Below are 16,747 nucleotides of genomic sequence, written 5' to 3'. Positions count from 1 at the left end.
TCAAGAGAATTCGTACCAAAATTAGATAATCGGAAACATACTTAAAGCTAAACTAAGGCGACTAAGGGCTGACGAAAATCGGGCAGCACTTCCTTTGTTTCTACATCGTTCTCCATATAATACAACAGCTCCCAAACATCAATAACAATATCCATAATATCATAATCAATAAGTTTTGTTAAGCTAGACATTATTCAATTCTCAAAATTCCCTCTCAAGGTCATCCATAACCATAGTTATCACCCAACATCACATTCATTCATATATAATGCTTCTTCAACATCTTTAACATCATTCATAACAAGATTACACTCATTTAATACTAAGAATCATGACTCCAATCAATTTACTACTCAAAATACCATTATTACCATATTTGAGCTCATATTATACCTCCTTCTCCAATCCAAGTCTTTCAACCACTCAATACTTTTAATAACATGAAACAAGTGTAAAACTCACCTTTGATTGTGTAGGAATGGGTTTTGGATGGAAATGCTTCACTGGGAGAAAACCCCAACTTCAATTCCAAAGAAATTTCTAGCTCCCATCAATGCTAGTTAGCATTCTTGCACCTGATTCTACTAGTTTTTGGTATTGATCTTTGATCTCTCTTGGATTTGTTTTCATAAGATATATGGAGTGTTCTAGAGCCTTCTTGAGGTGTGGAGAAAGGATGAAATGAAAAATGAGGACTTTGGGGGGGGTCTCTTTCATAAAAATTAAAAGCTGCCCGACGAGGATTATACGGACCCTTATATGGTCCGTATAAGTAACCGTATAATACCTCCAGTGAAAGACCCCTCTCTGGACAGGTTATACGGTCCCTTATACGGACCGTATAAGTTATACAGGCCGTATAAGTGGCCGTACAACTCATAAATTCCAAAATTTCTCTCGTTGTTTCGTTTGACTTCCAATCCTTGTGGGACCTTCTTAACACTTGCGTAACACTTCATTAACAATCTATGGAGTGTTATAGCTCTTCCTCAAAACATTATTAAATCAACATTAGCTCGGTATTTCGCAAAACCTTTCCAAAACACGACTCATACTTTGCCTTCCTCAACGAACTTTCTTCTCTTGCCTCAAATGTCTTTGGAATCTTAGTTAGAATCATTAAGTACCCCTTCTTACTTGTAGGGACATCATATGCTTCTTACCCTGCGTTAGTCTATTTGCCGCACAACGACATGAAATTTTTCGAGTTGTAACATCAATGGTGAATTAGTAATAGTAACCCTAGAACCTAATAAACCTTGTATACTTGATGGGTTATGATTGTTATCACTTATTTATCATCTAATGGCTTGGGTTAACTCCTCTTAATCATGAATTGAACCTTTAGAGCCATGAACTAAGTGAATTGAGACTTAGGGTTTCATAAAAATGGTAGTTTGACCATGGAAACTTTTTGTAATTGAAGTGTTGATTAAATATTGTTAGGGATTGATGATTAGTGATTACTAAGGCCTTTGTTAGGTTGTGTTACACCTAGAAATCATTCACCCATTATAATGGGGTCAAAGGGAAGGGTGTCTTAAATTGATTTTATGAGTAGAGCAAGTATGACTCATTGATCATTCTGATTTCTAGACTTTGAGCGTTCCAAGGCTTTACATAAGGGAAAAGTTGTAGCCGAGTGATTACCATAGTTCCAGCTCTACGTTCGAGGTAGGTTATGGTCTACTTGAGTTAGACTTTGATTAGTTGATTGTATGTGTTATGAATTCAATAGGAGAAAGCATGTCTAGTCTTCATGTATGATGTGTGTGTGGTTGAACTCCTATATGCAATTGATTGAGTGACTGTGTGGGCTTTGTGCCACTATTCATTGTGTTAAACCTACAGTTTGATGTTGTTGTGATGGGAAGTTAATATGATCTTCTCGCTGAAATTATGATACAAAATGATAATTGAGCATTGATAATAAGAGGATAAGAAATACTAAGGTATACATACGTGAAAAGGCACAAATGTGACCTAGTTTATGGGCTCGTGGTCCGAGGTTCGTTTCGAAAATGAGTGATACATTGACGTGGACCGCGACTGATGTTCTTTCTGGAGCGAAAGATTTATCGGGTCTGATGAGTATCCAAAACGAGTGGTACATGGATACCATGGGTCCCCTGCAGGTCATGACTACTGAGCAATGACATCAGTTAGCATGTGTGTACAGTGAGTAAGTGGTTATTGTTGACGGGCTTGTTCCCGTTTGTTGTTTCTGTTGATGTGATTCATGATATCTTTGGGTGACTTGATTCGTGTTTATCCTTGGTTGACTTATTGTGGATTATTGATTTCGTGTTGTTGGCTGACTTGTCTATTTTATTGAGTTTATGATGTATGCATGATACTAATCTTAATCGGCCTATGATATCTACCGGTACATAGTGTTTGTATTGATACTACCTTGTTGCATTCTTTTAGTGCAGATAGTGATCGTAGACTGCTACCCGTCCTCATATCTAGTGTTGAGGCCGTTGTTGGCGATTTTAGGGTGAGCTTCTATCCATGCTGGAGCCACCCGAAGATCTTCTTTTATGATGTCTATTTCTACTCCAGACATTGTGGTTATTTGTTAGACAGATTTCATCCCTTAGACATGTTTTAGATTAGAGTCCTTATACGGTGACTTTTGGATTTTGGAATTTGTAATAGTTAGGACTTCTACATTTACTTCGTTGTTTTTATTTCATGACTTATTTGATTATCTTGTGCTTGAATGAGTAATCAATTATCGAATTAGTTAATATAAAAATGGACATGAATGAATAGATGACTTACGTGTTGGTTCGCTCACTGGGAGTTAGTGTGGGTGCTAGTCATGGCGGCTTGGGTCGTGACATTAACCCACAGTAGCCTTGAACATTGAAAAATTAGGGAGTATGTAGAGAACGAAGAAAAGAACAGAGAAAAAAAAAAAGGCATGAAGGAACTAAAAGGAACTATCAACTGAAGTCAAAGGAAGAGAATGTTTGAATAGCAGTAGTATTGGGGACTGCATCAATCTATCATGTTTTGCATATATGAGACTAATGTGACAGTTAATATATAGCAGCATAACAGTTAATGCTTGCTGATAGGTTCTTTTTTTTCCTCCTGCCTATTTGAAACATTGTCTTATGAGAAGGGATCTCACCATAAGTTGTCATCTTATAGATGTCGGAATGATGACAACCTACGTGCTTCACTTTTTCCAGGTCAACTGAGCATGGGCTTATGTAGAAGGCACAAAAACCCTTAAGATTAAGCAGTTCTTTATGCCTTGCAGATTGTAATTTGAAAGCAAAATTATTTTTGTTAGGGTCCTACTTGGTTACATATTTTGTGCAAACTTCTTGGCTTTATTGTGGATGAGACCTGCCAAAAAATAATAGATGCTTGCTTCTTTGTCACGGGTGATTGCAGAATTCACCAAGTGAATATTGAATGCTCTATCTTATATTCTCTTATACTATCTTGCTCTACTAGTATTTAAACAAATCTATTTTTGGCACTCTTTCAAATAGCAATTTCTTTTCATTGATTGGTGTTTACTTAATTTTTATAGGTTCTCCATAACTTCTCCTCTGTAGTGGTTTTTGGAGTGGTGAAGGTTTTCCATTAGACTGATAACTTCCATGAATCTAGATGTGCTTGTTGTGATGTATTTGCTTATGCAAAAAAAATCTATATTGTTATGGGAATGTGGGTCTAATATGGCTCCACTAGACAATATACTATGTCCTTTCTGCACATATAGTGTAGATGAAAGTATCCTATTATTTGGCACATGAACAAAATGTTACACCTCACACTTTCGAAGCATGAGCATGCCACGTACTTCACCGTATTAATGGAGTATCGGAGATGTCCCATGAAGTTTTGAAAGGTACAAGCCATGGCAAGTAAGTAACAATGAAGTAAAGGATGAATTACGATCTCGTAAGTTGTAACCGGGAAGGACAAACTTGGGACCAAAGGACATGACCATTATCAAGTATGATTAATGATAAATATCATGTATGGAGAGTTTCGGAAGATTCCGGGACCAAGCAAATCTAAGAAAATAAGTTTGTCAAAAATTTGGAAAAAAGTTGGCAGAATTTTGGACAAAATTTTGAGTCAAATTTGGAGGGGTATATCTCTGGGTATATCAGGAGTTTTAAGGCGTTTCAAAAGCCTAAAATGAAGTTCATCAAGTCTAGTTTCCAAAGTAACAAATCGCTCATTGATACAACATCGGAGTAGAGAATTATGGACGTTACAAGTTAGGCTGACAGAGCAGAAACGCGCGCTACAGTGCGCGCTGCTACAGTAACCGAAGACTCTAGGTCGGTCCAAACCGACTCTAGAGCTCTAGAAAAGGGGTTTTACCCTTATTTTTTTCATCCAACACCTCTAAAACATTCCCCAACCCTCTAGAATATTTTCCCAACTTCCACCCATAAAATTGTGGCCAAAATCAAGTGGAAAAAACCAAATCTTCCATCAAGAAGGTTGGAAACTACAAGAGTAGCAAGCCTATGGTATTATATCATGATTGAGGGTGAAGTTGAACTGATTCATCCATGGTTCTTTGGTTTTATGCACTGCTTAAGGTATGTATAACACCCCTTTGGTCGTGTGCTAGCTTAATTTGATGTTGGTAAAGTTGTTTGAGGTCAAATACCGCAAGACTACATCGAAATAAGTTAAGTTAAGCCACTGTTTTGCAGGGGATGTTTTGAATGTTTAAATATGACTTCTAATGGTTGTAAATGGTGGATTATAACGTGAATATATTTTCACTATGGTTATTGGGATTATTCATGCGTTGGTTGGAAGAATGGAGAAGAAAATATATGAAATCTACGAATAGAAAGTAAAGGATGAGGCGTAGGAGTATGAATTGCTTTGGAATACATTTAAGGATATTTTGAACTAAAATATGATATGGTAAATATATGCATATTGTTATGAAGGGTGTGGACTGAATTATGAAAGGAGAGTTGGGTTTGAATGACATTTGTTATTCGTTAAACGAGCTTGCCGCCCAATATGATTCTTAAAGTAATCAAAGAGGGTTATATTGGATTATATTGTAGTTTTTGCTATTGTTGATTGTTGTTGTTGTTGTTGGGCTGTTTGATGACCCTTAGTGGTCTTTGGGATGTAATATAAACGGGGAGAGATGCTTTTACTTCGAATTTTGCGATTTTAAAAGGAATTAATTTGAAGACTTAAGATAAGCATATGACGATAAGCCTAATAGTGGTATGGATTCTCTTGAATGTAGATTTACGAGCTTGGGAGGATAAGCATTAAATAGTTAAGGTTAAGGCGCCCAAAAAGGTATGTTAAGGCTAGACCCTTTATTCAAAAGGCATGATTCCTATGTTATGATTCCACATATGTTTCCATAACCTTCTTGCTTCCAAAAGCTAGAAGTTCATGATTCTTAAAGCTTCTTATGATGTTAAAGATGAGAATGTTTCTATGATGATTATGATGGTGATGGTGATTTTAATTCTAAAAATTACAAAGCTTATGATTTTGATACTATTATGAGATTATTGAGTAATTTCATGAATTCCTTGATTTCATTATTATTGTTGATCTCACCTTATAATAATTGTTCCTTCAAGGTGAGATATAGCGATAATGATTGTTCCATAATATAAATCGGAGGTTACCGACCTTACGTCACTCCGATAGAGTCGTAGCTTTTATTTAGGCTCTTATGCATGCGACTTATATTATATTATATATATATATATATATATGGGATATTGGGAAAGGTGAGGCGTTATATACGCATAACCACCTGATCAGCTGGATATCGTCCCGGACGCGGGATATATGGGATAAATGGATCGGGTCGTTCGTTCCGCGACAATATAATATATTTATGGATCGGGCTGTACGTTCCGCAGCACTACTATTTTATGTTTCTATATATATATATATATATATATATATATATATATGAGAAGGGTTTTTCTAAGAAAAGCCAAGCATGTATGATGTTCGCCTTGAAAGACAATCAGATGTACAGGTTATCCTTAACTCATGTTAAGTTCTATATCTCTTGTTATGTTTTTGTTATTCATGCCTTATATACTCAGTACATTATTCATACTGACGACCTTTTGTTTGGGACGCTGCGTTCATGCCCACAGGTAGGCAGGGAGACACATCAGACCCGTAGGTGTTTTATCAGCGGATTCTCAGGAGCACTCCACTTACTTCGGAGCTGCAGTCTATCTGGTATTGGTCCTTATGATCATTTGTACTCTATGTAGAGGCTCATAGACGTGTGTGTATAGTTAGACGTTCTATAGCTCCACCGGTTCATATTATTGTATAATATATTAGTAGCTTTGTCGGCTAGTGATGACGGGCATAATTGTTGACGATTATATAAAGATGAACTGTTATGTTGTGATAGATGTCCTTACGGGTTATGACAACCATGAGCTTCCTTTGGGGTCCACTCAGAAATGATTATGAGATGTATGCTTAGAGGTACTCGGTAGGTTAGCTCCGGGTGCCTGTTATGGCTATCCGGTTGGGTTGTGACACAAAACATTGACATGCATCTCTTGTTTAGCCGTGACGTACTCTAGTTTTTTCTTTCTACATTTTTCATGTCAAAGAAAATATAATCATAAAGTATTCCAACATTCGCAACAGCACTGGCCATCACTGCCTAGTGATGTAAATGTTAGCTACCTTATGATCCCTCTATTATCTATCTATATAGAATAGGAGAGGCAAACTCATGATGTGACAAGTGTCATCACCAGAAAATTCGTATTTAATAAATAAACAAATAAATAAACAAATAAAGACAACTAAAAGTGAAAAGAAAAGAAAAGACAAAAAATTTTAAAAAAAAATCTATCTAGCTCACAAACACATGCTCGGCTAATAATTTTAAGAAATTAAATTTAAAAATGCAGTAAAAACACGTTTTTAATTCTATATTATATTTTTCTATCCTACTTTTTGAGAAATGTAAGGCCTGTTTTTGGAATGTATCCCCTATTTTTGTAACGACCCATTTGGTTGTTATAGTCTTTTCGGTACTTTTGACCCTTCCTCGAGCTTGTTTAGCTCACATTTGACCCGAGGGGACCATTGACACGCTTCCCGAGGTGTATTGATATGATTTGGGTAACCTTTTGGGAAATTTGGGCTTTAAGTGAAAAAGAGTTGACTCAAGTTGACTTTTGGGTAAACGGACCTTTTTCGGGAATCCGTCGATTTCGAGAGGTCTGGATGGTCATTTAGAGCTTGTGTGCATATTTGGTTCGATTCCCAATGCACTCGGGTGCATGTTGGGACTTTGGTTGGGAAGCTGGATTTGAGGTGTCGAGGGTTGACGGTCAATGAATACCTCGGGTGGCATACCTGGTATATCCGACGGGAATACCTCCGCGAACTCGCTCACAAAAGGGAAAAACTCAAGGGGTGGAGATGCAACAATCGTATCACGAACATGCGCCAAATACGCTAAACACCTTTACTTACTAACTTCTTCGCCGAAGGAAGGAAATGATCTTCTTCGGGGCGGGACTAGGAGTACCTCTCCACTCAAGCCTAGGGATGCCCGGCATGGCTAAGGTGACTGTCTTGGCATGACAGTCCAAGATCGCATGATAGGGAGAAAGCCAGGACATACCCAATATAATATCAAAGTCCACCATATTGAGAATTATCAAATCTATCCAAGTGTCATACCCCCATAAAAGTAACCAAACAAGAACGGTAGACTCGATTAACAATCACAGAATCTCCGACAGGGTAGACACATGAACAGGTATATCTATGTTATCACAAGGCAAATCCCAACCAACGGAATGAAATGCAGATACATACGAATAGGTGGATCCAGGATCAAATAATACAGATGTTGCTCTATGACGGACAGAAATAGTACCTACTGTCGCTGCACCGAGGATCTCTACCTAGGGTCTAGCTGCTCTAGCCCTCGCAGCCTCAACCCTGGCTGCACAGTCAACAATAGCCTGGAACGAAGCGCCCTCGGCCTCAAGCTGGACACAGGGCAGCTGGATAGGACCATCCAACCCACTAATAAATCACCGGATCCTGTCAGCCTCCGTCGGAATCAAGGGGTAGGAGTAACGGGTCAGATAGGAGAAGGATAGTGCATAGGTAGCAACATGCATGCCCTCCCGACGGAGATCGAGGAACTGACCTCGATGCTCGTCCCTCCACGAACGAGGCACGTGCCTCTCCAGAAACACCCCATGGAACTGCTCCCAGAGTGAAGTAGCTCATGCGTGATCATGATAAACTCGTAGGCATCCTCGCCTGGTGCGCCAGTAAAAACTGGTGGAGCCAACCTTATGTACATCCTCCATGAGGGCGTGTCGCGAATCCTTACCATCTGTGAGGGAAGAGATAAGAGACAGATACCAATTTGATCTTTCCAAATACCAAATTGAATAAAGTAGCACGAAGAATGGAAAGAAAGTGAGATTTCCTAAATGTCTTATAGCCTCCCGCAGATAAGTACGGAGTTCATTGTACCGATCCACGAGACTCTACTAGACACGCTCTTGTATTAAAGATCGGGTAACCTAGGGCTCTGATACCAACTTGTCATGACCTATTTTGCCTAAGTCGTGCGGGCACTTACCTTCTCACCTCGGTAAGCGAACCCTCAACCCAACGATGAATAAATACATAAAAGAATGATATTAAGCAACGGAATGGAATAAATACATAAGTCTCACTATATATATATATAGCAGTAGAAAAGTGTGAAATGACGATAAACACCCCAGGGTCTAGTCTTGAATAACACAAGAGCATCCAAAGGGAAATAATACAATCTGGAATACTAATATATAAAGTGCCTATGTCTCTGAATAAAATAGGACATAAGATAGGAAAGTCTTCAAGGTGGCAGACTGCCATGCTCACCCTCGAAACTCGAGAATAGAGCTGAAGCGACTATCAGCCATGCGTCACAGAAGTGGATCCAACCTGATACTCTGCATTCATAAAAGACTGCAGCAAGTCTAGGTCAGTACAAACAATAGTACTGGTAGACATCATCGGCCGACTAAGCATAGCTAACACGATTCAGATAATAAAGCAGATAAGCAAATAAACCAATAAGTATAAGACAATTTAATCAATTCCAAGTATCCGCCACCGCCTATGTAAAGCATCTAATCCCAATTATGCCAAGTCTGAATATATCCAATCCAATCCAACGTCACAATACAATTACCAAGCAATCTCAATCAAGTCATAATGCAATGCAATGCAATAATGGTATGAATGCAATGCAATACCATGCAAATGCGGTGTACACATGTACTCCGGACGAAAATATCGACGTCTCGGTAGCACAACCCAGCGTGACTCGCGAAGTCTAAGTGCCACCCATCCCGAATCTTTGGGGAACAGACAGACGGGACCCCGGATCTTTGCCCACGGGAGGTTCTCACCGGCACCACCCTGGGGGACCCGCAGACTCTATGCACTAACAACAATTCCAGAACTAATATCGGATATCGGTCATGCAACAATGATTTCGAAATTGATCATCGGACATCGCTCATCTCACGTCACTCAAGTAAAAGAGTTTTATCAAGTATTAATTTCACTCAATCAATGATTCCGGGATGAACATCGGACATCGGCCATCGGCCATCTCACGTCACTTAAGTAAAACTGAGCCCGGCTCATCAAGTGCTTCATCAATATCTCAACAGTGTATCATGAAAATGAGAGTGTGTGCAATGCATAAATCACATCAATAATCATGCTCAATATCACAAGTACCAACAACGGGTATGCCAATAATATATCCGAATCAAAAATACCAACAGTGGGTATACCAATAATATAACCGAATCACAATACCAACAGTGGGTATGCCAGTAATATAACCGAATCACAAGTACCAACAGTAGGTACGTAAACAATATATCCAAGTACAAATACCAACAATGGGTATGCCATCTATATCATAATCAAGATGATAAAACAGAATCCAATATCTACCAACGACTCTGGCATCCGTCGCACAATAGAACAATCAAATCACACATAACGGGGTGGCTAGCCCCAACACACAACAGGGCCCAACCTAAGGCAATATCCACCCCGACTTCATACCCAAAAGGTTCACATATTGTCTCCGACAATATAATCAAAATATGTTCTTTGCTATGCGAAGTCTCACCAAAGGTAAGCCATAACCTACCTGGATGGCCGAACCACAACACCAACAACTCACTCATTTGCCTTGCCTTTCCGTTGAACCTCAGAACCAAAGTAGTCTAAGCATAATCGAAATCTAGATTAGAAATCATGAAGAATGATACTAATATTGCTACTATTCAATTTAGGTCAATTCTAGCCCTAGAAATTGGGAAAACGTACCCACAAGGGCAAAACAGGAAATTCGCAAGCAAGATGCCAAATTAAGTACTAGGTGATCATGACCCATCCACTAATTGCCGATTTAGCTCAAGGAATAGCCTAATTTCTGATTTCAATCAAAACCCAAATTGGGTATAAACCCTAATTCTTTAATTCCGAAATTCAACACTAGAAATGGAAGAGACATGATTAATAAGCTTAGATTCGTCAAAATCTAGCATAAACATCATCAAATTCCTCATATATGAACCTAAGGAAAAGTTCATCAAAACCCTCTTTCAACTTCCATCACTAAGGGATTATTAAAGGGAATGGGGAATCCAAGATGATTATGATTAAAGGAAGAACAAAGGAACAAGTAAGATTTACCTCCAAGAATGTCTCCAAAATATCTCCAAAAACTGTTCCCCAAGGCTCTAATTTTGAAATGGAAAATAATGAGGGTCTAACGGCTTTTGACACTTTATTAATTTTACAAACTGTCCGTCATCGCTTTAGCGGCACTGGGACCGCCCCAGAGGCGCCGCTTTAGCGGTCAAGCCTAAAACGCTTAGGCTGCTACAGCGGCAGGGTTACCGCTCCAGCGGTACCGCTGCCGCGGTGCTGGTGCCGCCAAAGCGGGCACTAGACACTAGAAAACTTCCTAAGTCTCACAATTTGATCCAATATTCCGAACTAGTTTCCGAGGCCATCTGCTCACATACCATACACATAGACACACATAAAAACGCGCTACGGACGCGTCCGTGGCCTTGGAATTCCCAACGGAGGCCTCGTTGACCGAGTCAACCCCCGATGACTTAGTTCCAATTTCCTAACCCAAGTCCCGAAATGCATCCGAGTGTATTGGGAACCGAACCAAATACACACCCAAGTTCTAAATGACCCTCCAGACCTCTCGGAATCAGCGAAATTTTGAATAAGGTTCATTTACCCAAAAGTCAACTTTGGGTCAACCATTTTCATTTTAAGCCTTATTTCACAAAGGTTGCCCGAATCTGGTCTAGACACCTCGAAAAGCGTGCCAACAGTCCCCTCGGGCCAAAATTGAGCTAATCACTGCACGGGAAAGGGCAAAAATGCCGAAAAGACTATAACGATCAAACGGGTCATTACATAAATTTTCATTATCAAAATAGTGTAGTACTTACAAATTCTAAAAGTTTCTTCCGGGATTTCCAATATGATTTCACGGTAGCCAACCAAATTTATATGGTGAGTTGAATATCATCTACCTATATAATATTTAGATAACAAAAAGTATAGTACAGTATTATTAAAAGGAGAGGAAAAAGTCATCACATTAATCCAAGTGGCAGCATCACCATTTTCTTCCTTTATGTTTCCTCTTTTTAATTTTGTTTATTGATTCTTTTATTTTAATCCCATTTAAGGATCCTCCCCCATAATTAAATTCGTCAATCGAAACGGAGGCTGGTATTGATTTTGACTTTGCATATGCGGATAACAAGCTTAATATAATTGTCAAGGTGTTGATTTCATTACGTTCACACCAAATTGTCGTTGAATTTTATCTGGTGTAGGGGATAATACGTAAGGTCAAAGTTCTCTAGCGTACACATCAATCATGCATGTATTGTCTTTTCATTAATATTATATTTTGGATAGAGTAGTTTGATTTGTAATGAAGACTTCTCGCTTGGTATTTAAAGATTAACAGTATCATCTATGATAATTGTTCGGGTTTATGAAGTTAACATTTTTACTTTTTCCTTTTGCATATGTTTTATTTTTATTTTTTTTTTTTTTTGTAAATGTTTATTATTTCCGTGATGTGCGAATTCAAAAGACATTGTTATTCTGTAAAAAAATTGTTTTTATATTTTTATGGAATCAGTCAAGTGTTCAATTGCGAAACCTCCTTAAAAAGGATCATTTGAAGAAATTTATTTACCGTTATAAGAACTTTGGGTGATGCTCAACGCAATTATAAGAACTTTGGGTGATGCTCAACGCAATAGTGATGAGCATGAGTTCCATGACATAGGTCCACGTAGTTTTCTGTTTGCATAATATGCTACTGGGTAAATCATTTAAAAATAGATGTGAATGACAATTCTTTTAAGAAATGTTGAATTATTTGGCCTTCCAAATTTTCATGACAGCGATAATATCATATTCGTTTCATGGTGTTGAAGCTTTTGAACATAAAGAAAATTTCTAATTAGCTTTTTATTCTGATTGCAGATATTATTATAGTCCACTTCGTTTTGTCTTTCAAATAAATAGGGAGGTCCAAAGGTTACATATAATTTAAATGATCTCTCTTTATAGCTTTCACTCAAAACAAAAAAGCTTTCACTTTTATGCCGGGTTCACCTTTATCTTTGTGAGTCCAAGGGTTGCAGATCACTTTTTCGTTCAGTTTGTATCTCATGTCCTTGGCAGTTTTATTTCTAAGCTATCTAAGGATATCTATTTTGTAAATTGTAACTTTTTCAATTAGATTTTGCTTATTTGATTATTTGTCATGTTTGAAAACAAGAGTATTTTCCGCACTTCATGGAGTAACACAATTAATTTATTAGTTAAGATTTAATTTTTAATTCAAAAAAATTATGACATTAACTTTCTAACACATTTTTATTTTTCTCTAACAGTTTCCGCGCATCGCGTGGTAATATACTAGTAAAGAAAAAAATTGAATGCAAAAAATCTGTAAGATTGAAATTGTCCTTACTTTACAATAATAAAATCAAAGTTATAAATAACCTATTGCGTTCAATAATATTCAACAATTTATGAGTGGAAGGGAAAATCTTCTCTGGAAAACCGTAGCATGATTATTGTTCCTCAACTAGAGGCCTTCTCCAGTAGCTATTAGTTTAGTTCCCACCTTTGAATTACTTTATTGTCTTATACTTTGTTTGGTAGCCAACTTATTTTAAAAATCTTATTTTTCGAAGTCTTTATTTTAAAAAAGTGAGGTGTTTGGCCAAGTTTTTGGAAGAAAATAAGTCTTTTGGGGAAACGAGCTTTTTTTAAAAAAATAATTTTTACCCAAAAGACTTTTTTGAAAAAGTACTTTTGAGAAAATACGCATAAAAGCACTTTTTAAAAGGTCAAACACTAATTACTATTTCAAAAGTACTTTTTAAATTAATTGACAAAACACTAACTTTTAGCCAAAAATCTTTTTGAAAAGTACTTTTGAAAAAATCTTTTTAAAATGTGTCGTTTTTAGCGTCAAAGTGTTATTAATCAGCATCGTATTCGCTTTTGCAAAGAGTTAAACGATTTTATGCCTACGGGACGGATGTAGTGCATAAGTTACGGCTCATCCCTTTCTAATAATTTTAGTTTAAATCCTATATATCTATTTCTATATCTATCTATCTATATCTATATCTATCTATCTATCTATATCTATCTATATCTATATCATATATCTATATTAAGTAAAAGCATGAACTCCTAAACTTAAAAATTAATTTACCTAAATACCCTTCAAAAACTTAAATGTCCCTACTTAAAATAAAAACCAATAACACAACTGTTAGCAACAACCCAAAACGAAAAGACCCTACTCTAAACAACTTGCACCGTTTGAGAAAAAAGACGCATAGTGTCACCAAACACATCTCCTAATGAGCGGTTGATCAAATATTTCTCTTGGTGTCCATTGAGACAACTTCCAATTGGACAATCAAAATCTGTCTGTGTCTAATTTTTTAAAATAGAAGGAATCTTGGTTTGTTATGATTCCAGATCATCCAAACCAGATAGTTATTTTACTTGCTGATTTTTTGGTAAAGATGTTGCCTTTTAATGGCTTCATTCGGGTACAAGTTGTGGGTTTGGGTCTGGGTCTGTATGCAATATTATCAATAGCTATCTTTCCTACAAACGTATTCATGCATTTCCTAGCATTGTATTTCGAACAAGTGTCGTTGTGCCGTTACAAACTGGATGATGGAAAACATAGCAGCATATAGTGGCATTATAAGTCCTTAAATTTTTTATTACGGTAATTTTTTTCTTTTTATACCCCTTCATTCACTTTTACTTATCCACTATATTATAAATAAGTTTTCACTTTTACTTGTCCATCTTAGCATATCAAGAGATAGACAATTTTTGTTGTTGTTTTACCCTTTGCATTTACTTAATTCCCCAAATCATTCCTCAAGATTTTTGAAATGCTAATATTCATGGATATTATAGTACACTATGCACTTCATTTATTATTTTCTTAGAAAAATACAAAGTCAATTGTGTACAAGTAAAAGTTACCGAAAGAAATATTTGATATTACAAGTTAGTAGGAGAATTAACAAAAGAATTAGAGATTTGATGATTTGATCTTCAGAACCATACAAATATAAAGATACTTGTTTTTCGTTCAACATGCTCATTCTGATAGAATATGATTGATCATGGAAGTTGATATTTGGCACAAATATCTATGTTTAGTGTCACTTTACCTCTCGTTCTTAAGACTTTAATCGCTAATTATAGGTTGAAATCGTCGTATTTGCGCTTATGTTGGTATATCTTGTGTATTCAGGTATAATGAGGACAAACAATGGAAAACCGGGCAATTTTGGTTGACTTTGGGACAAACGAAGCTTACATGAGGTGAGGAGAGAAGAGGCCTGAAGTTTGGAATTGATGAAGACACTGTGCTAGCCCCGCGTTGCAAGGTTGCTCCTCATGTGTTAGCCCCGCGTCGTGGGGCCATGACGAAAAAGAAGGCTTGCAGAATATTGACAATTTCGTGTTGCGGGCTCAGCACAATTGAGGCACTAAAGTCACTGAAGACCCCGTGTTGGACCCGCAACGCATGGCCAACACGGGAAGACCCAGATTCAGCCGATTTTGACTAAGATTAGGACCCTTTTATTTGGTTAATAACCCTAAACTATAAATAGATGTTTTGTTAGTTGTTAATGACGTCTTTGGGATTATTCTAAGACTTGTAAGCCGTCATCTTTACTTTCTCTCTAAGTTTTATTTTATTTTCATCTTTTTCAACCCTAGTTTCTTCATGAATTCTTGTTGTTCATCTAGAATCATGAGTAGTTAAACTTCTTAATTCTGGAGTTGTGGCGAAAGACATGATAGTTGATTTGACGACAATTTCTATCGATTAAATTGCCGTATTTTGGGTTGCTTATTTATTCCTGATCTTAATTGTTTGATTATCTGGCCAATAGTTGAACGCTATCTGTGACGTGTGAATTGAACTAGGGATAAGAAATTTGCATGCGTGATAAGAATGAATAGGGCTTGTTCAATATAATCGTTTCGCCAATGAGTATAGGAATATACCCTTTAGCCTTGCTTAGTAGGATACGGAGAATTAAATATGTTCTTGTTACCTCTGATGACCATAGGGATACAGGCGTTATAGTAGCATCTACAGGCTTGTGAGAAACTCAAAAAATACTCATAAAGTTATAATTAACCCGTCAACTATAGTAACCCAGGAAATAAGATAGGTAGAATTATCAGAAGATCAACTGGATTGTCGAAAGCCGTGAATTTTAACTCGCCATCATCATCGATAAACCTTACAATCTTTGTCGAAATATTCTTAGTCACAAAAACACCCATCATAAATTGTTTACTTTTTAGGTTTAGTTTAGTCACGACAAGCACTTTGATTTTCACTTTCTTGAATAGTTTTATTCGAATTTGAATTAGTTTAACAATAGAATCTAAGTCTCTGTGGGATCGATATGTAGCATTAAAAGTTCTATATTACTTATACGACTACGTGTACTTGCGTGTGCGTTTGGGAGAAACAGAAGCAACTTTATGTCAGGTGGTTAAAAGTCTATCTATATCCCTTCAAGTATTTTTTTTATTTTGATTTGTTAGCGCGTTCTTTTATAACAACTTCGGTTTACTAATTTATGTATTAGATTATTCAATGATACTAATTTTCATTGTTCATTTTCGTGAATCTGGAATTATTATGGATAATTTAATTTACATGGTTATTATTGAACTTGTGCCTTGGCGATTTAATCAATTGAACTGCATATTTCAATTTACAATCATAATTAAGTGATTTAATGATTTAATTTGCTTGTATTTTACTATTACAATGCATTTTGCTCTTTGATATAACTATATTACCGATCAGTTGAATTTTGATTAGGATGTCGAGCAAGCAAAATACGAAGGTTACAAAGTAAAGGTGCGATTATGAAATTAGTTCCTAAAATTATTTGTTGTTTTGGTTGTTATGATTATAGATTCGTTATTACTCTTACTATGATGATGGTAATTGCAATAGATATTTAATCATTCAAAAAATGGGAATAATTACTAACATCACATGCATATATTTATCTTTGTCATCGAATAGTATGGGAAGTTTTATCCGGTA

Source organism: Lycium ferocissimum, chromosome 6 (genome assembly GCF_029784015.1).
Source record: "Lycium ferocissimum isolate CSIRO_LF1 chromosome 6, AGI_CSIRO_Lferr_CH_V1, whole genome shotgun sequence".
In the NCBI taxonomy this organism is placed as follows: Eukaryota; Viridiplantae; Streptophyta; class Magnoliopsida; order Solanales; family Solanaceae; genus Lycium; species Lycium ferocissimum.
Note: the sequence above shows the minus strand (reverse complement) of the source record.